The 24,363-nt window shown below is 45.0% G+C and overlaps 1 protein-coding gene across 3 annotated transcripts in view; it reads left to right on the top strand.

Annotated features, from left to right (window-relative positions):
- The first annotated feature begins 10,265 nt into the window (after positions 1–10,265).
- The window catches only part of LOC147420529 (protein ROOT INITIATION DEFECTIVE 3-like), a 33,898-nt gene continuing 19,800 nt past the window's right edge, over positions 10,266–24,363 (top strand). Inside the window, exon 1 of one of the 3 annotated variants that reach the window (XM_086504736.1) lies at positions 10,266–10,650. The gene's annotated coding sequence lies outside the window, so the exon portion shown is untranslated. The remainder of the gene's footprint in view (positions 10,651–24,363) is intronic. The other 2 variants (XM_086504737.1, XM_086504738.1) reach the window with 2 other exon arrangements.

Raw genomic sequence — 24,363 nt, 5'->3', positions numbered from 1 at the left:
AAGCTCAACATGAAAGAAGGTAGCACAGTTTCTGGTCACTTAAATGAGTTCAACTCCTTGTTCAGTTAGCTGATATCTCAAGGCTTTAAGGAGTTTGATGACAAACTCAAGTCTATATTCTTGCTATGCTCTCTACCTAGTTCATGGGATATCTTTTGCACAGCCACATTAGCAATTCGGCTCCTAATGGCAAGTTAGTGTTCAATGCTGTCAGAGATGAGTTGCTCACCAAAGAGATTCGACGTAAATCTCTCGACGGTGCTAGTCATGGAGATGCATTTATGGCTGGCAGTTCAACAAAGGCAAGAGTGACAGGAACAAATACAAAAGCAAAAGTAGAGACCGACATCCTCGTGGTCCTAGCATACACAAAAACTCAAGTAGAGACCGCAGTGCCAGAAATGTCGAGTGTTACTATTTCCACAAGAAGGGCCATTGTCGAAGTTTCCTAAGAGATCATAAAAACATGCAAAAGATAATTGTGGCAAAGGCAAAAGTACGGTAAATATTGAGGAGCTCAATGTAGTTGAGTCTCCCATACCTACCACTGTAGTAGAGGATGCTCCTCCTTCAGTGATGATCATTATGCCAATAGAGATTCATACAGGGGTGACATCAGATCCCTCAGATGTTCTCATTTTCACTTTAGATCTCTTCCACATGCTTTGGTTGCCTAGCATGAGGGTTATGCACAGAATTGGATTCTTGAACCTGGTGCAAGTTTTCATGTCACACCACATAGAGAGAGTGGTTTACCTCTTATGCATCCATGCATGGCATAGTCAAGCTTGGTGATTCCTATGAGCTTGACATTATTGGCATTGGTGATGTGAACTTCAAATGCATAATGGCACTACTTTTGTGTTGCACAATGTCAGACATGTTCCCAAGCTTACAAAAAGCTTGCTTTCTATAGGGCAATTGGATGATCTTGGCTACACTACAGTTTTTGGTAATTGTTCTTGGATGATCCGCAAGAACAACCTTATCATGATGAAAGGTCGCAAAAACGGATCCATGTACTCTATGCTTGTTTCGAGTGTCGATGAACACTCTATCTATGTTGCCGAGCTACCGTCTACTGGGTTGTGGCATAGCCGCCTAGGGCATATTAGCCAAAGGGGAATGAAAACACTTCAGTGTTTTGGCTACTTAACTATGTTAGACTACACAGACTTTCTATTGTGTGACCATTGTCTATACGACAAACAGACTAGGTTGACATCTTCGCCATTGAACAAGAAACTAGGAAAACCCCTAGACTTAGTGCACAGTGATTTGTGTGGTCCAATGCCACATAAAACTCTAGGGGGGGCAAACTACTTTCTCATGTTCAATAGATGATTCTACCAGAAAGGTGTGGGTGTATCTCCTTAAGCGTGAGGAAGAGGTCTTTTCAACATTCCAAAAATTCCTTGCCATGGTTGAGAACCAATGTGGTATCAAAAATTTGACAAATTCATGCAGTCTCAGGGGTACATAAGAAGTCAAGAGGATCACTTCTTATACACAAAAAGGTTGAACGATGGTTCTTTAATCATCTTGATCTTGTATGTAGATGATATGCTTACTGCATACAAATCAATGGATGAGATCAACATTGAAAAATATGCTAAGCACTTAGTTTTCCATGAAGGATTTGGGAAATGCCAATCACTTTCTTGGTATGCAAATCAAGAGTGATAGGCAACGTGGAATTCTTGATTTTATCTCAAGAAAAGTACATCCACAAAGTCTTGCAACGTTTTAGTATGCAGGGGGGAAGTCACTGAGTACCCCAAGGCAAGCATACTCCAAACTTAGCAAGGAAGATTCTCCCAAGACAGTGGCTAAGAAAAAGGAAATGGCGAAAGTGTCATATTCTTCAGTAGTTGGCAGTTTGATGTACGCTATGGTAGCCACAAGACTAGACATTGCACATGCAGTGGGAGTGGTTAGTAGGTACATGGAAAACCCTGGCAAGAAGAATTGGGAAACAGTGAAGAAAATCCTCAGATTACTTGAAGGGTACAACTAGCAAGTGTTTACGCTTCGAAAACAGTGATGCATCTATTGTAGGTTACACTGATGCGGATTACGCGGGTTTTGTGGATCGTAGAAGATCCACATTGGGCTATGTGTTCATGTTTGCAGGAGCAGCGATCTCTTGGAGATCGTGTCTCCAAGACTGCACGTCATCTACTACTGAGGCAGAATATGTTGCTGCGTGTGTACACGCAAGCAAGGAAGCCATATGGTTGGCTCGTCTAGTGGGAGATTTGGGCATTCACGAGGTTCCAGTACTGCATTGTGATAGTGAGAGTGCCATTGCTTTGGCAAAGAATCCGGTGTTTCACTCAAAGTCAAAACACATAGAAGTCAAGTACCATGTCATACGAGATGCATTGGCTGGCAAGCGCGTCGAGCTTGTCAAGGTTCACACTGACGACAACCCCGCAGATGCCCTCACGAAGAGCCTAGCCTCGGAGCGATTTACACATTGCATAGAACTTATGGGTGTAGGATGAAGCCTAGGTGATGCTTCATCAACTTTGTATAGACTAACCTTGTCAAGGTTCACACTGACGACAACCCCGCAGATGCCCTCACGAAGAGCCTAGCCTCGGAGCGATTTACACATTGCATAGAACTTATGGGTGTAGGATGAAGCCTAGGTGATGCTTCATCAACTTTGTATAGACTAACTATACTGATGCCACTATTGGTCACCATGACCTTCAAGTGGGAGGTTGTTGGGGTGTAGGCAAGGTGGCTGTGGGAAACCACCCTTACTCACATTTTCTTCCTAATGAACATAAGGAGAGGAACTAAGAGAGTTGACTTCACTCTCTAACTTTCCTCTCCAATAACCCAAGTCCCTGTGCAGAGCTTCTCCTTCATCCCCTTCCCACTTCTCCTTCCCTCTCTTGCACACACTCCGTACACGCGCACTTCGACCACATCAGAATAGCCCTCCAATACGAGCCTTGAGGACATTCTCTTCTTGCAGATGAAATTCTTGAAGTTCTGTCTTTACGAGGGTGATTATGTCAGCTTGAGAAACCTTTGCTTTGACTTCCTTCACCTTGTTTATTGTGAGGCCCAGCATGGAGTCAAATCGTTCCTCGAGCATGCTAAGGCCCGCTTTGAGGTCTAGATTTCCTTCCATGGCCCTATCAAGAGCGGTCTGCAGTTGTTCAATGCGATCTGTCTTGCTTGGGGCTACTAGGATAGCGACAAAGCTAGCCCGTCTTCTCTCGGATGTTTTCGAGTTGCTAGTCTTGGAGCTTTTGGTCGCCATTCTTCTCTTCATGTTGGTGGAGGTGGATTTGGTGAGAACATGCTCTAAACCAAACTTTAGGGTTTTTGTTTGTGCCTTCTTCTTAAAGAAGAAATCGTTTGAAGGACTCTGTCGTCGCAAGAAGGGTTGTTGTCGACAAGGACTCCTAGCTTTGCCGAGGACTGCCTTGCTAGGGTAGGGGCGAAGGCTGTCGAGCTTAGGGCTACTACCGAGACAATCGAGGACTGCTGTCGACGGTGACGACTCCGAGCTTTGCTTTGCTAGGGTAAGGGCCAAGGCTGTAGGCTTAACGCCCTCCCCCATGAGCAACCCCTCGCCCAAGGGGAGGACCTCGACAAGCGAGCGAGAGAGAGAGAGAGAGAGAGAGAGAGAGAGAGAGAGAGAGAGAGAGAGAGAGAGAGAGAGAGAGAGAGAGAGAGAGAGAGAGAGAGAGAGAGAGAGAGAGAGAGAGTAGCTCTTTGTAGTGGCCTTTAGGCCAGTAGCTCGTATTGGGAGGCAGAGCAAGTGGCAAAGAGAGAGAGAAGGGGCCGTGACCAAGCGACACGAAGAGAGAAATGCAATGAAATGTTATATTAACGTCTTCAAAAGGCCAAAATGACCTATGAGGCCAATCTATTACAAAATAGTGAATCTGATACCATGTTTGGGTACAAAAGAATTAGAACAAAGATACTACTACTAGAATCCATCCTCATATGCACTCTGGATGTCAAGAGAGTATGGCTCGAATCCTCTGCTTTAGTCTCCGTCGATGTTGTGTAGCCCCTCTCCTCAATTGTGGCCGTCTGGATCTCCGTAGATCCAATGCTCGGTCGATGAGAGTGACGGTAGTGGTTGAATGAGTGTGGGTCGAGCTCTATAGTGATGGTTGCTCCTTTGGCTGGCCCATATCTAATGAAAAGAAATTTGTAGTCTGTCTTTGGGACTGTCTCTCTCTAGATTTCCGTAGTAAAGTGTCTCTATATATGTGTAACACAAGTAGATATAGCCCAAGACATCTCTGATCCTCATAACTCATGACCCTAGAGAAAGGACCGAAACCCTCTTTGAATAAGCAGTGGAAACGACCCCGTATCTCATAGTACACAATGCAATGACATATGTAATGTAGCTCTGTCTCTTGTAGTGTTGTTCAATCGTGCCATGTGTGAGGGGTTACCTGAGACTTGGACATTGTCTACATTTGTGCCTATCTTCAAGGCAAGTGATCCTACATAGCCACTATTATGGTTGGACACACATTGGCACGATTGTATGCATCCATTCTTGAGCAACAATTGAGTAATTGGGGAGAGGGTGAGGGTGTACGGGCAAAGGGCCAGGCCGGTTTTAGGAGGGGTTTCTCCACTCTCGATCATATTCTGACACTCAGAGCCATCATTGAGGAGGGCAGGTCCCATGGGAGACGGATTTATTGTAGCTTTGTGGACTTCCGCAAAGCATTTGACATGGTACCGAAGGCTCGATTGATGTGCATACTGCAGGAGATGGGGGTGCTCATAGTGTTGATTTGGGGGATTATGGATCTATACAGATTAATGATGGGACCTCGGGTGGGACATGTACGCACCTCGGAGGGGATATCTGATTTAGTTCACTCCACCATTGGGGTGAAACAGGGTTGTCCATTGTCTCCTAGTCTATTTGGTATGGATGTTGATGAGTTGTCTGATTACATTGACAGAGAGGGTGATAGAGGTGCCCAGCTGGCAGGGACGTGGATCCCATTGTTGTTATATGCGAATGATATTGTGTTGATCTCTAACTCACCAGAGGGTATGCAACAACAATTGGATGCATTACACAATTTTGCAGAGGATAGTGGATTGTCTATAAATCAGGAGATCATCACCGACTTTCACATATGGTCAGGAGATTGTAGAGTATACAGATGCATACACTTACCTTGGGGTTGTCTTCACTGGGCCGAGGTTTGGGGAGAGCAACAGAGACTAGACTGACTAAATCTTATGCGGCCTTGGGAGGCTTGGAGAGGATATGTTCGCATGTTTAGTTCCAGGAACCTCGGACAAAGCTATGGCTCTTTGATACTTTAGTAGCCTCAACATGCTGTATGGGGTGCATATATGAGAGAGAGAGAGAGAGAGAGAGAGAGAGAGAGAGAGAGAGAGAGAGAGAGAGAGAGAGAGAGAGAGAGAGAGAGAGAGAGAGAGAGAGAGAGAGAGAGAATGCTGCCACGACTTCTTCTAGAAGTTGCTGCTCCTTCACAATTTTTTATCACCACACCAATAGGAGGAGAGAGAGAAGAAGATAGTTTTAACATAGTAGGAAACTATCTCAAGAGACCTTAAAGATCTAGCTGACGAGGAGCGTTGAACTTAAGACCTCTGGGCCGAGGTTTGGGGAGAGCAAACAGAGACTAGACTGACTAGATCTTATGCAGCCTTGGGAGGCTTGGAGAGGATGTGTTCGCATGTTTAGTTCCAGGAACCTTGGACAAAGCTATGTCTCTTTGATACTTTAGTAGCCTCAACATGCTGTATGGGGTGCAAATATGAGAGAGAGAGAGAGAGAGAGAGAGAGAGAGAGAGAGAGAGAGAGAGAGAGAGAGAGAGAGAGAGAAAATGAAATGAAATGAAATGTTATATTAACGTCTTCAAAAGGCCAAAATGACCTATGAGACCAAAGCATTACAATGTGGTGAATCTCATACAAAGTCCGAGTAACAAAATGAAATGACAAAATGATAAAATAAAAGGACTATGGGATCCTAAACTGGTAGGTGTGAACTAAGCAGCTAGCTGGGATAGCTAAATCACAAGTCACAAGAAATCCAACATCAATCTCGCTGGCGGATCTCATCAATCTCCTCCATGGACAGTAGTCTGACCGGGCGTCGTGCATGTCGGGCCAAAGTGATCCGAATCCTATGATGTAGCCTCCGTCGATGCTGTGTAGTCCTCCGCAGTCGTGGGCGTCTAGATCTCCCCAGCTCAGTCGCTCGATCGATCAATGTGCCTCTGGTGTGAGGCGACAAGATCTGCTGTGGTAGTAGCTCCTCTGGGTGTCTAGTGTCTGCTCTAAAGAAGTCTATGATGTGTCTCTGAGACTGGCTAACCTCTCCTCTTATCATGCTCTCTTTGTGTCTACGCAAGTCGAGCAGGAACAAACCCAGGCATCTCTGATCCTCGTACCTCATGACTCTGGAGAGTGGTCGAAAGCCCTTTCTGAACAACCAGTGGAAGCGGCCTCGTATCTCGTAGTAGACGGGGCAGTGGCATGTGTAGTGTAAGTCTGTCTCAGGCTCCATGTCACACAGGGTGTATGTCCTGTTCTCTTCTGGCACTCCGCTGTATCTCCCGGTCTTGATCCGCAGCTGGTGTGAGGATGTGCGTATCTGGCCAATGGCACACTGTATCCCATGAGACAGGCGGGTGTCCATGTATTTGGGCCTCGTCACAAAACCGTCCGCCGTAAGCTGGAGAAGATGCTCTCTGTAGAAATCCATCTTCGTGCCCAGCTCCTATGCTAGCTGTATCCATGTCCTTCTGGTGTCTAGCTGAATTAGGTCCTTGCGGATGAGCCTGGTGGTCTCGGGCTGTGTAAGAGTCAAAGAGGGTGCATCCAGTGAGTACTAGAAGGGGGGCAGTCTGTCTATACTGAATCCATGTGCCTGGAACCATGATGTCATCTCCCCATACCAACATGCTGTGTCTCCCTGCTTGGCGAATTGTCGAGAGGACTCAAGTGCAAGGTGGGCGTATCTGTGTTTGGGAAGTTCCCACAAGCGGTGTAGGAAGGAAACAGATCTGGTGAGCGCCTCAACTACTAGTGGGGGGGCAGCTTGCTCTGCTCGGACAATGGCACATGGTACTGAAGCCTTGGCTCTAATGAGCCACAAGATCATAGAGACCAGAGGCTTCTCCATGTCCCCCCATCCATCAGTACGACCTGCTCTCCCGTGATGATCCAATGAAGGCCCCCATATCTCAGCTCCATAGAGCAATACAGAAGCCACCAAAGTGTCAAAGAGCTAGAGCTTTGTCCCGAGGCTCGTGAAACTGAACCTATGAACACATCCTCTCCAGTCTCCCCAATGCCGAATGGGTTGTGGTCAATCTAGTCTCTGCTGCTCTCCTCAAAGAAAATGCTGGTCCACTAAAAACCACCCCAAGGTAAGTGTAAGCATATGTATATTCCACACTCTCTTGGCCATATTTGAATATGGGCACTGACCTCCTGATCCACTTTGGGGTGGTATTAAAAACCATGACCTTGGTTTTACCAAGGTTGACAAACAAGCCACTCTCATGGGAAAACCTATGCAAAGCATCCAAGTGACGTTGCATCCCCTCCGGAGAGTCAGAGATCAACACAATATCATCAGCATATAACAATAGCGGAATCCATGTCCCTCCCAACGGTGCCCCTCTATCACCATCTCTCTCAATGTAGTCAGAAACCTCATCCACATACATACCAAATAGAGTAGGAGAGAGCGGGCATCCTTGCTTTCACCCCAATAGTGGAGTGAACCAGTGTAGATAGACCCTCTGAGGTGCGTACATGCCCTACTACTGATTTGTACAGTGCCATGATCCCCCAAATGAGCTCTGTGGGTACTCCCATCTCTTGTAATCTGCGCATCAATCTAGCTATGGGTACTGTGTCAAATGCTTTGCGGAAGTCCACAAAGCTACAGTAGATCCGTCTCCCACAGGATCTGCCTTCCTCGATGATGGCCCTGAGTGTCAAAATATGGTCAAGAGTGGAGAAACCTCTCCTGAACCCTGCCTGCCCAACAACACGCATTCCCTCCCTCTCTGCCCACCTACTCAGTTGCTGCTCAAGAATGGATGCGCACAACCGTGCCAATGTGTGTCTAATCATGATAGTGCGATAATTTCCAGGCTCCATAGGATCTCCTGACTTGAAGATAGGTACGATCGTAGATAGGCTCCAAGTATGAGGCAAGCCCTCATGGCACGATAAAACATAACTGCTAGAAGCTCTTCTAGTAGATCTCTGGCATGCATGAACTGCTCAGCCACTAAGCCATCATGATCATATGCTCTCCAAGTCCTCATCCTGTCAACGGCCTTCTTCACCATCTCAGTGGTGAAAAAGGCACATGTGTGTGGGCATGGATCGGGGGGGTCGGGAAGGGGCTGCTGTCTAGAAATTGTGTACAAAGATGATGCGTACTGACCCCAGGTCTCTGTAGAGGTAATGGCAAGGGGGGGAGACTGCTCATGAAAGAGTCTCCATGCCCCACGCGAGTCCTGACTCAAGAATAACGGGTATAAATCCTGCTCTAGTCGAGCCAAAAATGCACTCTTCTTCCGCCGCACTAGGTGTCGGAATTCAATCTGTGACCGTCTGTGTGTGATGTCCCCCAAAAGCACTTCCCTCTGAAGTCTAGCCGTAGTCTGACAGCATTCCTCATCGTACCAGCTGTTTTGAGGCATGCTCCTAGAACGACGTCTCTGCTCAGGCTGTGTGTGTGGGTATGCCTCTGCTGCTGCATCATGTAATGTCTGTGTCAGTATGGTAGTAAGCTCCTCCAGAGGTCGCCCCGACTCCTCAGTGGATAGGCGCCTGTAAATCTCGTCTATGTATACAGAATCCGTCTCCCACGTGAAGGTGTAGCGAGTAGGGGCTACTACCCGTGGAATGTGTGCTACATTGAATTGGAAAGAGATGGTCATCGACACAATATCATGATCCACTGCCACCCCCACAAGTCTAGGCCCAACTATGAGATCCTGTATATTAGATATGAGGCTCGGTTGTGCCATGACATAATCCACCGTGCTGGCTCCATGTCTATGTGGAAAGCATGTGAAGCCTCCCGCATCGGGAAATCTCTGTAGGCCATTCAAGATGGCCAATTCATGTGCAGTCCCCATGTCTATCAAGTGCCGTCCATACTCAGTATGATCCCCATCCTGTGATATTCTGGATAGACCCGTCTCAGCAATATCCAAAACTCTCAGCATCTCCTCTGAAGTATCATAAAATACCATCTGATGATGGGCAGTTCTAGCATTGAAGTCCCCTAGAATGATAATGTCGCCATCTCTAGAGAATTCCCATATGTCATCATCCAAAATAGAGAAGAGGGACTGTCCTCTGGGTGGTGCATATACTGACGTACTCGGAGGAAAGTAGCAAATGGCAATGTAAAGATATCTACCAGTCTCTGCTCTCAATCTCACCCACATGTACCTAGCTTGCGCATCCCTACGAGCTATATGTATCAATGGCTGCAACTCCTCCCTGAATAACACTGCCACTCCTCCTGAGCCTCGTCCTCTGTGCTCTGATCGTATCTCTCGTCTACAAACTGTCTCCCATCTGTATCCACTAACGTGAGGCATAGACTGCCCAGGGGCCTGATGTGTCTCAGAGTAGAAGATGATGTCTCTACCAATAAAACTCTCCTCAAAAGCACCCACATCAAGACGCATAGATCCATTACAATTCCACGTAGCAACTTTGAGTGTGGTCCCATAGGTCTCACACCGTCATGTGGAGCGTGGCTCCAATATCACGACTCTTCCATCTCGGTAAAAAGCGATCTTACCTTTTTCCCTTGCCGCTCTAATCTCTGGCATTACCTCCTGCATATGAGCGATCTGTGAGAGGGTAAGATCATCCCCGAGAAAGATGCCCGTTTTCTTAAGAGTTGGTGAGAGAGAGAGAGAGAGAGAGAGAGAGAGAGAGAGAGAGAGAGAGCTGCCACTACTTCTTCTAGAAGCTGCTGCCCCTTCACACTTTTTTATCACCACAGTGACACGAGGAGAGAGAGAAGAAGAGAGTTTTAACGTAGTAGGAAACTATCCCAAGAGACCTTAAAGATCTAGTTGACGAGGAGAGTTTGAACTCAAGACCTGTTATTCAAGAAGGAAAGGGCATAACCAATTTACCACACTTGGGTGATAGAATAGCATCTGTTGGGAGAATCTTTATTCTCTCTTTTTTTATTGTCTCTCATTCTCATTCTCATATTTGAATATTACTTTGCTAAACGACGGTTACAAAGTCGACAGTAGTCTATGCACTGCACATCTAAGCTATGGCCACTGCTGGAGGAGCTAGCGTTGTCTGGCCAAATTCTGAAGGGCCGAAACAGAGCTCTGTGAGGGAAGTCGAGAGAAGTAGAGCTGTTAGAGCTGGCGTTGAGGGAGAGGGCAGCTGTGATAATATCGTCTTCTGCTGTGGATGCAGGGGTTTTGCTTTGGGACTATGCAGGAGATGGCTGCAGCGGGTCATCGAGCCGCTGCTTTGGCTGTGCTTGCCCTCGCCATGGCTTGGCCCTTCTGCCTCCCCACTACCTTGCAGCTTCTCAAATCCAAAGAGCTGGCTCCGTTGGGAGGGGTGAAATCTTCTTGTGGGCTTCTAATAAGGTTCTTTTTCTTCCTCCTCAGGCAAAATCATGTAATTGCTTCTTTTGCTGCAGATTTCTGTATTCATGTACAGTACCTTTTGTCATGCTTGTTTTAGTTCCTTGAGCTCTCGGGGGCAATTGTGGATGGTTGGCATTATTGAGCTTCTTGATTAGTCCACATGGCAAGATTAATGATTGCAAGCGATTTATTTTTGCTATTTTTGATGTAGACTAGGGGGCCACACAATCTCTGTCATCATTGTATGTAAAGTTGAGAAGGAAATGGGTATAAACTGTGTTTTAGCTGTCATTTTCCCAGGAAACGCCATTCAACCTCAAAACAAGAGGTCGATGGGAGTTTATAGCATCAGTAAGGCATTTCAGCTGTGGTTGATCAGGCAAACATCACATTATGCACAAGCTCTAGGCACAACATAAAGAGACAGTGATATATCACGGGGGACAAGAGTTCAGCTGTTCGTGGGTGCACCTCCTTGTATGTATGTGTCCATATATGCATGAACGTGTGGCTGAGGCCTTTTTGTTGCTGTGCTAGCCACCCATCAGTATGGGCACCCCCTCCTATGTATGGGTCCTTGTCTTGGAGTCACCTCCAGGGTGAGCACGTGCGTGTGGTGGATGCACACACCGGTATGTGTTTGTAGGGCTGGCCACCCATGAGTGTGGGCACATCCTCTTATTTTGGGTGGATGACTCCCCCTCCCTCTCCTTGGTTAGCAATGTTGGCGCTAGTGGATCAGGCAAATATTTCATCATAATCAAGCTTTGGGCACAACAAAGAGGGATGATGGCATGGCACATTGATCTATCCAACATTTCACTCACATCATGGAGGATAAGATCGAAGGTGTGCAATGGACTCATCTATTGTATGTGCATACTCGCCGAATGTGTGTCTAGTAGTCTATCACCTGGTCCAGTGGGAAATCTAATGGTCAGTCTACCATGGTGACATCCCTTCCTATCTTGTCTTGGAGCATAGTGGCAAACCCTAAAAATGTAGACATTATCTCATAAGTTTTGACAAAGCGATTGCCAAGAGAATTATTTGAGGACTACTTGTAGTATCATCTTCTTGACTTTGAATGCTTTTTGCGCAATGAAAATACTGTTTTGCATTTCCTAGCAATTATCAAAGAGCAGAGGGTTTCACACATCATGTACATGTCTTATGTAGGGATAGATGGGTATTTTCAATTAAAAATCAGGTTTATCAAAGTTGGACTTTTAAATACTAAATACTGCCTGCAATATTAAACAGGGGTGTGGGAGAGCATTCTTGACTCTTGAGATTGCCTTGTCCATCTGTATGGGTGAAGAGCTCTTTGCTGCCAGAAATTGTTTGCAGCTGCCCCCAACGTGATTGAGCTGAATTCATGTCAGGCGAGTAAAAGAAATACTGCGACATGTCCAAAATTCCTACTTAAGTCACAAGTGAGAGCCCTTGCTAGGTGTTGGGTGGGTGAATTTACAAATGTCGAGGACAACTAATGCCTTATCATTATATCATTTTGCACTTATATCTTGTAAGTGTGTTGGGCTGTCATTGAAAGGTTTTCAAGCTTAACTGGTACATACTCCATGGATTTTAGTGCCTTTTGGACCATACACAAGCCACACCCATGGCCCACTGGGCGCAAAAGGCACCATATACAAACACACACCTCCCCGGTTGGTTGGCACTCCCAGAAAATCCACTGACTTGTTGATGTGGCATTCCGTACAGAAACCAGTGATTGCGGCGGGAAAAGCGGCAGCAGGCTGACGTGGCAGCTGTACGACAGAATTTCGCTTTTTGCGCTGATTTACGTACGGAAAAGCAGTTGAAAACTCTACGCAATTTTTTTGAGAAGCTTTTGAGAGCTTTGCTTTATTTCTGAAGAGCTTTTAAAAGAACAAGCTTTTGGGGCTCTGCTTTTGGGCATCCCTTGTAATCAATAAATAGGTGGGTTGGGCTCTCACAACTCAAAGCATCTGGACGTAGAGTCTGAGAGTGAGAACCCTCCCACTCCCTTGTACTTTGAACTTAGATTAATACAAAAGGAAATACCGAAAGGGGCGCCAATCTTTGGGGCCAATATCTCTAGGCACGAAACTCCGCTGGGCCGTGTTGAATCAATTATGAAGTGTGAGCTGTTTTGAAGTGAATCTCTGTTGTGTCGCGATAGAATCTTGACTTGGAGTGACCAAGCTTGTTACAGTGGTATCAGAGCGCGGCCAATATCTCTCCTATCGGAAAATCCGATCCTTTTCTCGCGACACTTATGGATTCAAACAGAGATCAATCGACTTCTTTTGCATATGGGGATGCGGAAAGAGATCACAAAGAAGATTCTCACGAGGAGTACGGCCCGCCTCGGCCTACTCAGGTGGAGATCGAAGAGATGGAACGTCGACAATTGGTTGACGATGCGACAAAGATGAAGATCAATCTTGCGAAGGATCCGAAATTTGCAAAATTTTTGACTCAAGCATCCTTTAACGAAGCGCACTCCCACTGGCGGAAGGCACAGAACCACCCCTCAAATCGGCACTCAAGAAACCTCCTACTCCGAGGATGTTTACATAGCAAGAATTAGAAGAGGTGGTTGATACACGAATTACCTAGCTTTTTGACGCAAACAACAAAGCCAAAAAGCACGACAAAAAGCAGAAGAAAAAAACTGACTTCCCGGGTTATTTGGGTCGTCAATCTACTTTTGCCTCGGCACGAAAGCAGAAGAAGCATGTGCGATTTGAAGGAGTATCCAGTTCTTCTTCTTCTTCTTCCTCTGTCAGTTTTTCTAGCTCTTTTGACTTGAGCGAAGAAGACAAGAAAGGGAAAAAGCGAAGCAAAAGCAAAGCTTCGGAAAGGGCAAGAAAAAGGCAAAAAAGCCTAAGTTTTGCCCAGTTTCTTACAGTTCTACAGAGGACTCGTCTATAGTTCGGACTCCGATGATCACAAATTTTATGATAGGAAGAAGAATTTCTATAAAGCCAACCATTATGACTTTTTGGAGCATAAAAGCAAGAAAGTTTGAGAATTTAAAGAAGGTGGACAATCAATTAACTTTGACACTTTTTTTGGATTCCAAGATGCTTCGAGGGCTTTGGCCTTCATAGAACAGTTCGATATAGCTTTCTCTGGAGGGCATTACTCAAAGTACTCCAAGATTCGGAGGGCTACCTCTTACTTCAAGGGAAATGCTCGAGCATGGTGGTCCACTCTTCTATTGAACAAGAAAGCGCCAATTTAATGGCTGAAATTTATAAGGCTTTTTATTTCTTCTTGGTTGACTCTGGAGTACGAACGAGACATACGAACTTCTTGGAATCATCTCCGGATGACCAAGAAAGATACTTTGGACGCATATTACGAAAGATTTTGGAGCTCTTTTTTACCCGCTTCTTCATTTAAGAAGATCTCGGTTAAAGAACAGATGGAGCGATTTAGCTGCGGACTTCCTACACAGATTTGAGATCACTGCTTAGAACAAAAGTCAGATTCTATTCAAGAACTGATGAGTCATGCGAAACGGGGTTTTGCCATACATTCAGGCAGTTTGACCTACCCCACAGATGAGATCGTGACACAGAAAACCGAACAGACCTTCAAAAATGAAAATAGACAGAAGAAGAGCCCCCAAGATCAGAAAGATAAGGATGCAAGACCCCGGCTCACTCTTCAGGAGAGAGCCAACTACATCAAAGAGGGAAAGTGTTTTGGGTGCGGGGAACAAGGACACATCTCTGTGAAGTGCCCTAAAAAGGCACAGAAAGAACAAGATGAAGAAAGGCCAGAGAGCTCGAAAGCAGCTGAGGAACGTGGACGAAAAGGCAAGATGAAAGCAGGACTGGTTCGAGATTGCATGGGTACTGACCCAAGCACGGTTGATGAGAGTACAGAACTTTGCCGAGCTTGGGGCAAAGTGAAAGATCAAGAAGTCCTGATTTTCTTTGATGGAGGAGCCAAGGCCAACTTCATTTCACCTGAATTGGCGGCCCGGCTCGAGATTACACCCGATCGGATGGGACCACAAGCAGAGGCAGTTCTAGCGGCACCCGGTAGGGACGTGGCCATTACACCTGTCGTTGGCAAACTTCGGCTGCATTGTCAGGGGTATTTGGGGCATGATGACTTCTACATAATGCCCTTGTAAGGTTGTGATGTTCTCCTGGGAGTCCCTTGGTACCATACGAACAACGCCGTGGTCGATTATTGGGCGAAGAAAGCGACAATGACTACTGAAAAGGACCGAACCATTGTACTTGATGTGAGACTTAAGGGCGAGCCTGTCCCTATTGTATCGGCTTTGGCCGTTATGAAATTAATGAAATCCAGTCTGTTTGTTTACTCGATCTTTTTGAAAGAGTTGAATGATGATCATAGGACAAACATGTCTGATCTAGAAAAAGAATGCCAAGATTTTCTCCACACTCATGCTGATTGCTTTTTCGAGGGCTTGCCAGGGAGTTGCCACCAGCTCGTCCTGAGGATCATACCATTGATCTGATACCTGGAAACACACCACCGAACTGGCCACCTTACCTTGTGAGCCAAGCCCAAAATGAAGAGATTATGAACCAAGTGAAAGACCTCTTGGAAAAGGGTCTTATCGAGCCGAGTACTTCACCTTACTGCTCTTCGGTGTTGTTGGTTTTGAAGAAAGACGGATCTTGGAGAATGTGCATTGACTATAGAGCTCTCAACAAAATCACCATCAAGAATAGATTTCCGATTCCTAAGATCGTGATGATATTCTAGACCGACTACAGGGATCCTCTTGTTTCAACACGATCGATTTGAAGAGCGGATATCATCAGATCCGAATCGCGTCGGGAGATGTCTAGAAGATAGCTTTTCGGACGACGTTCGATTTATTTGAGTTTTTGGTGATGCCTTTTGGGCTTACCAATGCTCCAACAACCTTTAACCGAATGATGGACAGGATTTGCAGAGAGTACAGATCTTTTGTTGGCACTTTCTTTGATGACATTATTGTCTTCTCCAAGGATGAGACAGAACATAGAGAACATTTGCTACTAGGCTTTAGAGAAATCTTGGGAAAGACACAAAAATGCAGCAGATCGACATCGTCGCGATTTGAAATTAAAGGAGAACGATTGGGTGCTCTTACGTTTTGAGAAGGCACGCCTGAGAAAGAAAAAGGGAAAGGAGCAGCTTTTTCCAAAGCTTAGCATGAGATACTATGGACCTTCCAGATCTCCGAAAAGATAAATGATGTCTCCTTTACACTGAAGCTGCCCGATACTTGGAGAATTCACAATGCTTTTCATGTGAATCTCTTGAAGCCTTTTAAAGGCGATGTGCCAGATGATGGGGAGCCAGACGAGCAACCCGAAGTGGAGGAAAGCGAGGAGATGCTCGTTCGAGAAGAGATATTGGCACATAAAGATAGAAAGATAAAAGGTAAAGTGATGAGGCGGTTCTTGGTTAAATTCAAGAACTATCCCGCATTGGATGTGAAGTGGATGGAGGAGGAGGACTTGGCAGATACTCCTCAGATTGTGAACCTTTACCTTGAAGCATTCGGTTTAGCATAGTCTAGTCCGATAGAACCCCGAACTCAGCTTGGGCGGAATTTGGTGCAGCGGGGGTATGCACAAGAGGGGAGTGGCTCCGCTCCTTTGTCAATAGATTGCCCTGATTTTTGATACTAAGTCACTGATGTCTCTTTTGAGTTTCAGGAATACTTTGAGCTGACAATATTCTGCTGTAATGACTTTAAGAACTGGAATTCCCGATAATATGATACTGACTTGTACTTGACTTGTTTAAGTGTAGGAACTGATAGACGAAGCGACTGCAGCATTTCGGTCTGATACGATCTCGATAGACATGATTGCAATAAGGATTAGTTAATCGGGCATCTATGAGGTCTCGACTGTAAATAGATGCGATTGCTAAATACGTTGACGATTAATCATGGTCTGAGATCCGAATGAATTTTTGAATGTGATTTGTCATGTTATGTCAAGTGATGTCTTGTGATGTCCTGTGATGTGACTGTCGGTTGGTACATGTGCTAGATGTGTGTTCCTAGTGCGTCGATACTAACGGTAAGTGTCTCCTAAGACAGTTTATGGCTTCTGTTTGTTTTGCAGGCGTAATCGAGGGCGATTACAATGCTTTCAAGAGGGGGGTATGTCACAAATGGGTGACGTGGCATGGCATGGCTATGGGCAGCAGATACACACACCCGCTGGCAGTCCCAAAAAATCCGTTGACTTGCTGACGTGGCATTCCATAAGGAAACCCGTGGTTTGTGGCGCGAAAAGCGGCAACAGGTTGACGTGGCAGCTGTACGGCAGAATTCCGCTTTTTGCGCTGATTTGTGTACGGAAAAGTAGTTGAAAACTCTACGCAATTTTTTTGAGAAGCTTTTGAAAGCTTTGCTTTATTTTTGAAGAGCTTTTAAAAGAACAAGCTTTTTGGGCTCTGCTTTTGGGCATCCCTTGTAATCAATAAATAGGTGGGTTGGGCTCTCACAACTCAGAGCATCCGGACGCAAGGTCTGAGAGTGAGAACCCTCCCACTCCCTTGTACTTTGAACTCAGATTAATACAAAAAGAAATACCGAAAGGGGCGCCAATCTTTGGGGCCAATATCTCTAGGCACGGAACTCCGCTAAGCCGTGTCGAGTCAATTGCGAACTGTGAACTGTTTTGAAGTGAATCTCTGCTGTGTCGCGGTAGAATCTTGACTTGGAGTGACCAAGTTTGTTACACAGAGAAAAGGAGAACGACACCTGATGGGTTCCCAATAAAATCTTTTAAGGCCCCCCCACAATGTTGCCGATGTGGTATTTGCTTGTGATTGCGTAAATGTAATGTACACACAAGCAATACCTCAATGCAGAATGTTCAGACTCGAATGGGGAATGTCGCCACGGTAACTCTTCGAATTCAAGCACCTCACGGTTGATTTGTGCACCTTTGGATCCGTGTCGATGAGGGGTTGCTGATGGTCACCAAGGGGTAGATCTGGGGCTGATTTGCGCTCCTGATGTGAGAGGAATCAAGGGCTGAAAGCTGGTTGCAAAAACGTAAATATGGCTGCAAAAATGCAGCAGATCTAGTGCGCAAAGCCGGGCTGAAAACATAGATGATGATGGAGCCGATAATAGACAACAATGGGAGCACTTGATGCGGGGAGGAATGGCCTAGAAGAGGCTCAATGGGCTGCCGAAGTACCTGTGTGTTGGGTTAAAGGCCTAAATAACCACTTTTTGTACATTTTTATACTATGAACCTGGACACATTTTTTAAAGGTCACTTATAATAAAAGTGGGAAAACCCAAAACTCACTTATTGAGTTTTCCCCAAAAACGTGAGCCCTCTCTCTTCTGCTTGCGCTTCCTCTCCTACTGGCCTTTGCCTCCCCTCTCTGCACACATTATACTTCCTCGCGTGCTCTTTCACTTGCACACACCGCCTCGCTCATCAACTGGTATCAGAGCCTGATTAGGGTTTGCCCCCAAACCTGCAAACGCTGAATTTCAGCCAAGAAGGTCAACTTTCACGCGACATTTTGCAATTTTGTTGCCAAAGGACTCGTCCTTCCTTGGACACTAGAGAGCTCCCGGCAACCCAAATTGACCCAAAACAGGCTGAAATTAGGTCACAAACAGGAAATTACAGGTTATGACAGCAAAATACAGGTTTTGCAAATGATGTATTAAGGTGTGGGAATACTTTTGCTTAGTCCCCGCTACCCGAAAGCAGTGAAATTGCCGAAAAACAATTCCTAAAACAGGTGTTTTAAGCAAATTTCAGATTTGCGCAGGTTTTTGCAAGTGTTTTTATGGTGCGATTACATTGGGGAAAGTGCAAATTGATGCAATCTACGCACATTTGATAAATTTTGTCGATGTATGACCATTTGTGGCTCAATTTCAAGCAATTTTGATGCTACAAATTGGGGCTTTTATGCTTACATGCTTCTAAAGGCTGTGTATTAGCCTTATGCATGTCTTCTGAGGCTAAAAACAACTAAATTTGTTGTTTTCGAGCACAAATTCGCTCACTGAAATTTCCTGCGTATAAATTTCAGAAATTGAATTTTGTACCCAAATTGACCTATTTTGCCCCAAATTGCTCCTATGACCATTTGGAGTTGTAGTGCACATCTCTGTGAGGCTATACTCCGATTTTTTGCGCATTTTGCCCAAAAATTTAGCGTATCATCCCTCTTATTTCGTGTAACTATGGTCTCATCTTCTTCGGATGTAAAGAATCTCTTCGAGATTAGGAGGTTCGATGGTACAGGTTTTGATCTTTGGAAAGACAGGATTCAAGGAATCCTATTTCTTAAGGATTGTGAAGGGGCACTTGAACAGGTGAAGCCACAGAATATGACGGATGAAGTATGGGTTAGCATGAATAGGAAGGCCGTTACATACATTAAAATGGCCATGACCGATGAGACTGTCATTGATGTGAAAGGTCTCACGACTGCTTTTGATGTGTCGGAGAAGTTAAAGGGAATGTATGAAAATACAACGCCTGTCAACCAGGTGCACTTGATGCGAAAACTTGTTGGCATGCAACTAGATAAGTCCAAGAGCGCGGCAGAGCACTTGTCATTGTTCGCAGGTACTTTGTCGCAGTTACAGGATTCTGGCTTGCCCCCTTTTGATGATAAGCTGAAAGCTATCTTCTTGCTTATGACCTTACCTGAGTCATGGGAAACTTTGGTGGTTTCGTTGTCCAATAACCCCAATTTGACCTTTGATGGTGTTAGGGGTTCTATCTTGAATGAAGAAATCGGGAGGAAAGCAAGTGGAGAGGGAGGCAGCTTTGCCAACATGGTTAGAGGCAGGACAGAAAAGAAGAATGCTTACGCACAAAGGAGTAAGAGTAAGAGTAAAGAAAGGGGAAATGCAAGCAAAGGCAAGGGTGATGTGACTTGCTATCAATGTGGCAGGAAAGGTCACAAGAAACCCGATTGCAGGTACTATAAAGCTGAGTTAGAAAGGAAAAAAAATGGTGGAGACAAAAAGAAAGAGAAGAAGGAAGTCACGGCAGATGCACAGGATAGCTCAAAGGACAAAGAGAAGGCCAATGTGGCTTCTAGTGTCGTGATTGAGGAGTTGTCAGATGTAGAGGACATCTTGTGTGCCACTTTGTGAGATGATGATGCTTATGACTTTGATGCCTCTCTAAATGTTCATTCACAGGACATGCAGATCACCAAGAGTGATCTTATTGATGCTTTGTTGACTGTCAATGATGCATTGTCCTAGACTTGGATTGTTGATTCCGGTGCTTCATTTCATGTGACTCCTATCAAGGAGTGTTTCTCTACTTTTGATGCAGGCAAGCGTGGCCATGTATACCTTGGAAACAATCATGCATGTTCCATTGAGGGTATTGGCACTGTGCTTCTCTCCATAGATACGACAAATGAGCTTGTCTTGCATGATGTTTGATATGTGCCGGGAATCAAGAAGAGTCTGCTTTCTATTGGTCACATGGATATGCATGGTTACAGCATCTTGTTTGAGAGAGGGTCATGGAAAATGACTAAAGGCTCAAGGCTGATTGTAAAGGGCACAAAGAAAGGGACACTTTACTGCATGCATGGAAAGGCAGTGTTGGGCAAGTTTATTGCATTGGCTGAAATTAACTCTCATATGGAGTTGTGGCACAAGAGGCTTGGCTATATGAGCCAAAAGGGCCTTTTTAAGCTTTGTACTTTGAACAAGCTTGATGCTAAAGGCACAAAGCTTGATTTTTGTAATGAATGTAAATATGGCAAGCAAGTAAAGCGTTCTTATTACTCTGGTGTCTCTCGTAAATCTTGTGTGCTTGATCTTGTACATTCTGATGTATGTAGCATGCCTACTAAGTCTATGGGTGGTGCATGTTATTTTGTCTCCTTTGTTGATGATCATTCTAGGAAAATTTGGTTTATTTGCTTAAATCTAAGGATGAAGCCTTTGCTGCATTTAAGAGATTCCATGCATTTGTGACCACCCAAACAGGTAGAAAGCTAAAATGCTTGTGTACAGACAATGGTGTGGAGTACACAAGTGCTGAATTTAACAAGTTTTGTGAAAAAATTTGGGCATTAAGAGGGAGCTTACTGTCCGATACAGCCCCTCATCTAATGGTGTGGCTGAAAGATTCAATAGGACACTCTGTGAGAGGGTGAGATGCATGTTGTCCACAACTAATCTCTCTCATGGATTTTGGGGAGAAGCTTTGAAAACTGCAGTGCATATATGCAATCGATCCCCTCACATGTCTTTGAAAGGTGACATCCCTGAAGAGGTTTGGTTTGGCAAGTCTGCTTCATATGATCACTTACGCATTTTTGGTTGCGAAGCTTTTGTGTATGTTAGACCTGAGTTGAGGAGTAAACTAGATGCGAAGTCCATTAAAGCATAGTTATCAGGAACGGGAACGCGGAACGGGAACGCGGAACAAAATGCCATTCGTTGTTACGGATACTCACGTTTGAAACACGGAACGGGGATTCGGAACGGGAACTTGGAATGGGAATGGGGAACGGAGACCTGAAAACGGCCATTCCCTGTTACTATGCATTAAAGGCCTCTTCATGGGATATGGTGAAGAAGGCGAAATGGGTTATAGGATTTGATTACCTCAGCTCAAAAGAGTTGTACGCAGCCGGGATGTTGTTTTTAATGAGGCAAGGCTGCTTCAAAACAAAGGGCAGCTGAAATCTGCGTTTTCAATGAAAGACCTTGGGACAGCTGAACATATACTTGGAGTGCGTGTTACACGGCAAAGAGACAAGCGCCTATTGTATTTGTCGCAAGAAAAGTACATTGAAAAGGTGCTGGACAGATTTAACATGGCTGAAGCAAAGCCTCTTGGTGTGCCATTACAGCCATATGTTAAAATCTCCAAGGATGATCGTCCCAAGTCAAAGGAAGAAGCCAATGACATGCAAAGTGTGCCTTATGCTTTAGCTTGTGGTTCACTTATGTATGCTATGGTTGCCACTAGGCCTGGCATAGCCCATGTTGTGGGAGTTGTGAGCCGGTTTATGGCTAATCCAAGTAGGTTGCATTGGGATGCAGTGAAGTCCATTATGAGGTACTTGAGAGAGACTAAAAACAAATGCCTTTGCTATGGTAAAGGACCAATGGAGTTGAAGGGATTTTGTGACTCTGACATGGCTGCTGATTTGGATACACGGAAATCCACAAGTGGCTATGTATTTACTCTTGCGAGAGGTTTTGTTTTATGGTGTTCTAGATTGCAAAAGATTGTTGCATTGTCTACTATAGAGGCTGAATATATTTCAACCACTGAGGCTTCGAAAGAAGCTATTTGGTTAGTGTAACAAACTTGGACACTCCAAGTCAAGAATCAACCGCGACAGCACCAAATAACCACTTCAAAACAATTCACAGATCACAATAGATTTGCACTGGCCCGGCGGAGTTCCGTGCCTAGAGATATTGGCCCCAAAGACTGGCGCCCCTTTCGGTATTTCTTTTTGTATTAATCAATCATCAAAGTACAAGAGAGCGGTTAGGGTTTCACTCTCAGACTCTGCGTCCAGATGCTCTGAGAAGTGAGGCCCTCACCACTAATTTAAAGGTTACAAGGGATGCCCAAAAGCAGAGCCCCAAAAGCTTTTAAAATCAAAAGCATCAGTTCTCTCTCTCTCTTAGAGAGTCTTTTCTCTTTTTTTTTTATAAAAAAAAAGCAAAAGCAAAATTCGCGTCGCTCATCATTTTCCAAAAAAATAAATTTTTTTTTTTAAAATTTAATAATCCGCCTCCGCGATTTCCGGAATTTAGTGTTTTTGGCAAAAATTAGGGTTTGCAGGAATTTTAGGGTTTCTGGCAGAAATTAGGGTTTTTGTTGTCCGCCACGTCATCACTTTGTGACATACCCCCCTCTTGAAAGCATTGTAATCGACCGCGATTACGCCTGCAAAACCGACAAAAGCCATAAACCGTCTTAGCAGACACTGACTGTTAGTACCTACGTACTAGGAACACACATCTAGCACATGTACAAAATCGACAGTCACATCACATGACATCACAGGACATCACCAGACATCACAGGACATCACATGACATTCAACATTCATTCGGATCTTAGACCATGATTTATCGGCAATGTAGCGAGCAATCACATCTAGGTCCAATCGGGACCTCATCGATGTCCGATTGACTAACCCCTATTGCAACCATGTCTATTCGAGATCAATCAGACCAAAATGCTGCAGTCATTTCGGCTATCAGTTCCTGCACTCACAAGAAGTCAAGAACAAATCAGTATCATAATCAGGAATTCCATTTCATAAAGTCATCCAGCAGAATACTGTCAGCTCTCAGTATCCCTGAAGCTCAAAGAGACATCAGTGACTTTAGTATCAAAATCGAGGCATCTGTTGACAAAGGAGTGGAGCGACTCCCCTCTTGTGCATCCCACTGCACCAGATCTTCGGCCAAGCTGAGTTTCTGGGTTCCGTTTGGAGTAGACTATGCTAAACCAAAACATCGAGGTAAAGTTTCACAATCCGAGGAGTATCTGCTAGGTCCTCCTCCTCCATCCACTTCGCATCAAATGCAGGAAAGTTCTTGAACTTAACCAAGAACCGCCTTCGGACTTTACCTTTCTTCGTATCATTATGTGCCAAAATCTGTTCAGGAACAAGGATCTCCTCGTTTTCTTCCACTTCGGGTTGCTCATCAGGCTCCCCATCATCAGGCACATCACCCTTAACAGGGTTCAAGAGACTCACATGCAATGCATTATGAATCCTCCAAGTATCTGGCAGGTCCAATCGGAAGGAGACATCATTTATCTTGTCAGTAATCTGGAAAGGTCCGTACTATCACATACTAAGCTTTGGAAAAAGCCTCTCCTTTCCCTTTTTTTTTTTTCTTAGGCGTGCCTTCTCAAAAGTAAGAGCACCCAATCATCCTCCTTCAGTTTCCAGTCGCGACGATGGCGATCCGCTGCCTTTTTCTGTCGTTCTTGAGACTTCTGTAAAGTCTCGTGAACCTTGGCAAAAGCCGTATCCAAATCTCGCGAATATTCATCCGCTTCAAATTTCTAATCTTTCGTGCTCAGGAAGGATGGAACCTTCGCAGCAGTTTCAACAATCTCTCATGGCGTCTTCCCCGTCGAAGAGTGTATCGTGTTATTGTAGGCAAATTCCACCAAAGGTAAGTTCTTTTCCCATTGAGTCTTCTGATGCGAGATACAAGACTTCAATAAATCTAAAATCACTGAATTGGCAATCTCAAATTGCCCGTCAGTCTGCAAGTGGAACGATGACGAGAACTGCAACCGCGTCCCAATGTTCTCCCAAATTGCCTTCCAAAACAAACTCATAAATCTGGGGTCTCTGTCGGAGACAATCGTCTCAGGCGTGCCATGTAATCGGAAAATCATCGTGATCATTCTGTATTCTCGGGAGATAAAAAAAAATGAAATCCATTTCAATATTTTCCCAGGGGCGGGTGGGTGGGTATGGGTAAAGGCTGTAACAATCCCTGTGCCTTATGCCTGTCAAACTTGACCTTCTAGCATACCAAGCAACTGCGCACAAACTCTTCCACATCCTTCTTCAGTCTCCGCCAAAAGAAATCTCTCTCTACCCCTTTCATGGTGGTAGCAATGCTGCGGTGACCCGTAAAAGGTGGACAGTGGCAATCAGTCATAACCTTTTCCCTCAACGGCTGTGTAACGCACAACATAGTCTTTTTCATCA

This window comes from Adiantum capillus-veneris, chromosome 28, assembly GCF_014529385.1.
Source record: "Adiantum capillus-veneris isolate H3 chromosome 28, ASM1452938v2, whole genome shotgun sequence".
Lineage (NCBI taxonomy): Eukaryota > Viridiplantae > Streptophyta > Polypodiopsida > Polypodiales > Pteridaceae > Adiantum > Adiantum capillus-veneris.
The sequence above is the reverse complement of the archived record's forward strand: the minus strand, read 5'-3'. Positions and strand labels throughout refer to the sequence as shown.